We start from the raw sequence: 4,435 nt of genomic DNA, 5'->3' as shown, positions 1-4,435 counted from the left end.
AAGAGTGAGATAAACTGCTATCGCTTGGACAAACAAGAGCACTGGCATGGCGAGGGGGCAGAAGCATGTTTAAATTATATCATCACAACTTCTTACTTCTGCCCCGGTATACAATTTAGTGACAACGAAAATGTACTGGTGTACATAGGGCATGGAAGTCACCTCTGCAGGTAACGAGCTCAGCCTTTCTGAATGGCATTTAAGAAAAGTTGCCCTCCTGGAGGAAATGTAAATACATGGTACATAGTACATGAGTGCTGACAAAATTAAACGACACACCTTTAGGAGGAAGAACACTGTGGAAAGGCTAAGTCAATAAAGACATGTTGAAGTATTGTGAACTGAAATGAATATAAGTCTACAAGAAGGGGAATAAAAATTACAAGATGCTTCACTTGCCTATGTAGGGCTGAAGAAAATGTGCGTGATAGAACAGTATATTGCTTGAGCACAGGCTCAAGTAACTAAAGACTGTATCATGATGCAACAGGGAAGGGTACAGAGGAATTCATCCTTAACATTTCTTAACTTTGGGGTTCCAATTTTTTTTTAATATTGTAAGTTTTGCTTTGGTGGCATGTTAAACATTCCCTTGCATTTCCATATACCTGGGAGCCAGGATTTGTGTCCCACCACTGTTTCACGTGCTTCACTGCATACACTAGGAAGAGGACATCTCTTTGATCTTTAAGCAATATCTGATGCACTGAAGATTGTGTTGTCCTGTAATAAAAAATCTCTTTGCTAGGCTGCATTTACAAAAAACACAGTAAATTTAACCGGATCTGTGCAAACTTAGAAACTGCTAACACCATTAAAAAGGGACATATTGACCTGAAGAATATATGGATTTCAGCTTGTATGTTGGTCTTTTGGACTGTATCACATGCTCGACATTGCTGATATCTATTCCAAAGCTTCCAAAGAAAGACCATTTCAGGTTCCGTTTGTATATTATTCTTTTATCATTTTTTTTTTTTTACAAAGTAAAGAAGGTTAAAGTAATTTACTTGCAATGTTTATTGTATATGGAGTTGTTGAAATAATGAGGGCAATAAAAATTGAATTTAGCATTGTCTTTATTGGTATGAAGGTTACATTCATAAGCTTTGTTTGTTTTAATAGGTTTATTGTACAGTCATAGACATATGCTATTATGCAGCAGTGGATATGCTTTGAATATTTTTGTAATTGTGGGTAGTATAAAAGTCATTTTCTGTTAGATTGCACAAATCCATTACATTAGTAGAAAGATACATTATTGTAATAGGATTAATGTGCAACACATAAACATGATCAGTAATATTCTTTTTGATAAATTATCTCATTTTAATCACTTGGAATGTAGAGAGATTTTAGGATAGTTCCATCTTTGATTTGCATAATTGTATTACAGACAGACAAATTGCATTATATTCTTCATTAACAATAGATGGCTTGTATAACTATTGTATTTTTGAAGGCACTGCTCTTATGCTCATCCTGTAATTTGTCATTTTGTGACATTTCTGTGTAGCTTAGTGGGGAGAATAGAAACTGAAAGATTATTTGATTTTAGCTGAGTACAGTAATATCTTTGCATTCAATTGCAATGCAGTAAGCTATTGTTTGTTTTAACAAATTATAATCCAGCAGCTAAACCTAGTTAAAAATATTCTTCTCATTAGTGGCAGAATCCCTGTTTATGGCTTTTCATAGCAAAGTGTCAGCACTTGTCAATGAACTTCACATATAAACAAAACACCAAATAAAATAAAATTAGATCCATCAGAATAATTTTATATACTTTCAAACTCTCTCTCTCTGTCTCATGTACACACCCCAACACACAAACACACACACACACACCCTGTTTTCCATAAGCTTCTAAGGAGTATGGCTCTTTGCAGTGAATAAAACAACTCTATTTAGCATTCTATAGTAAGATTTATTGCCAACTACATTTCAGTTATAAATCCCTATATTTTAGGACTTCATGTCTTCTATAGAAATAGCTGAAACTTCCCATTGATATTTTAGGGGAAAGCATTCTTTTCTTCCTTTCTTTTTCTTTTTATTGAGATCAAGTTCTCTTCTATTACTTTTGGCTACTAGGAATACAAATAAATTAAAAGTTAGCAGCTTGAAACAGTTTTTTTTTCACTCCTACCAGATCAAAACCAGCTTCAACAACAACAACAAAAAGTTGTACTCACTTTGGCCATCAGAAATGTGCTTTTTGAAAAAAAAAATATTTGGGGATTAAAAAAAGACAACATGGTTAAGTCATTCCTAACGATACTCATATTTCTGATTTAATTGTGTATTTGCAACTCAAGCCCCTCATTGGAGTTTGCAAACCTCAAATGAGTTTCAAAACACTAGGGTCAGGATTTTAAAAATCTGGAACCTAATACTTAAGCTCCTAAATCCGTATTTTGATCTGACCCTACAAAGACTTCCATGCATTCTTAGCTCACTGAGCACTCAAACAAAGTCTGTTGATGGAAAGATTTTCAGCTTCTCCATAGATTCATAGGTGTTAGGGTCGGAAGGGACCTCAACAGATCATCAAGTCCAAGCCCCTGCCCTGGGCAGGAAAGAGCACCAGGGTCAGATGACCCCAGCCAGATGCCTATCCAGCCTTCTCTTAAAGACCCCCAAGGCAGGGGAGAGCACCACCTCCCTTGGAAGCCCATTCTAGATTTTGGCCACCTGGGGCAGGGCACTGTTTGTGCTGCCACTTCAAGGTCCTGGAGCTGGCAGCTGTGGGGTGCCTGATGAGGGCAGCCATTTTTGAAACTAGGGCTGCCCATATAAACAGGCAGTTCTGCTGCTGGAGGCCAGGCAACAACACCGCCTGGCCGGAGTGCTGCTGTTATCATCTAGAGGTAAGGGAGGAGATGTAGGGGATGGTAAGGAGGCTCCTGGTCCTGGGTATGACCTAAAACTGCACCCTGTCAGGATTGGGTGGCCTGGTGGGGCTCCCAGTGGTGCGAGAGCCCCCGAGAAATGCCAGGCCAGTGACCACCCCGGTGAAAGGCGGGTCGGGGTGCCTTAACCCCTAGCCCCCACAAGCGGGTGGGTGACCCCTTGTTGGAGGATCTGGAAGGTGGACCCCATGTAGAAAGAGTGAGGCCATAGACTCACGCCTGTCTGGACTTCCCCTGACTGGTCCATGCTGGGGCCAGGACCGTAAGGGTTGAAGGACCGGGGGCCCACTGCGAGGGACGCCTAAAAGCTGCATGCCTGGGGTTCCGACTGGCCTGGAGGTGGGCCAGGGCTAGTGAGCCAAAGGTCCCGGGGGCACCACACCCACAGGGGAAGCAGTTCAGGGAGCTATGCTGCCCAGTATGAAGGTGGAATAGACTGCCTGAGGAGAGGAATCCAGGCGGGGTTCCATTAGAAGGATTCTGGGGTCCAGTGTGGGGGCCGGTGATAATGATAACATCAAGATGCCATCAGTGAGGCTTGGGCTGCAGTGTAGGGGAGGAATGGAACTGCACATAGCACCCCCTGGCATCGGGGCAGGAAACGGGCAGCCTCCCGCTTGATTAACATCTATTAAATAATTAACAAGACATGGTGGGCAAGAAGGCGGGCGGTTAGCACAGAAACAGGTGGGCGGGCCACTGGAAAGTCAGCCCCAAGAAGGCCCCCTGTTACACCACCCTTATCATGAAGAAGGAAAGCTGTACCACTGAGCTATCAATGCCTGAGCAAAGATCACTGAGTCCAGCCCCAAAGGAAAAGGTCAAGGCTCTAGTAGGGTTTGAGCTTACAACCCCTGACTTATAAGACTAGGGCTCTAACCACTGAGCTATGGAACCACTTACTCCTAAGCACTCCAACTCATCCCATACTATATTTAACATGGGGTGGAGAAACCCCTTGCCCCTCAAACACAAGGCAGCAAGGGACAGAAGAGGGGTGGGCAGCTGCCGCTGCCGCAGTGGCAGGGGCGCTCGGTTCACACCACCACCAAGGGGGAAAGGGGAAAGAGGGGGGGGGGCCCCCTGCCGCTGCCGCAGTGGCAGCGGCTCTAGCTCCAACCCAGGGCTGGGCTGGGACTGATGTGGGAGCCAGAGCCATATAGCTGCTGCCTACCCTCCCCTACCACCTGCCCCATTACTGCTTCACTCATCACCTTTCCTCCCACCACCTGCAGTAGTTGGGGTGGGAGGTGGGGGACAAATTTAAGTCAATTCTCCAATAATTAGATTCCATACATGGAAAATTATAAGAAACTTATAAATTTTCTGTGTGAAGAATGTAATTATTGGGAGGGTCATTTTACATTCAGGGTCATCACATATTTGAGTAGGTATGGTACTTTGATGGGTCAATTCAAGGGGTGTATCCACTGCCTGACACTTTGTACTCATCTTGGCTCCAGGAACACTATAGATATTTAACATTTTTCAAGGTTGGGCACTCTGAATCCTAATTGCTTTGA

This window comes from Alligator sinensis, unplaced genomic scaffold (genome assembly GCF_000455745.1).
Source record: "Alligator sinensis unplaced genomic scaffold, ASM45574v1 scaffold4_1, whole genome shotgun sequence".
NCBI classification, from domain to species: domain Eukaryota; kingdom Metazoa; phylum Chordata; order Crocodylia; family Alligatoridae; genus Alligator; species Alligator sinensis.
The sequence above is the reverse complement of the archived record's forward strand: the minus strand, read 5'-3'. Positions refer to the sequence as shown.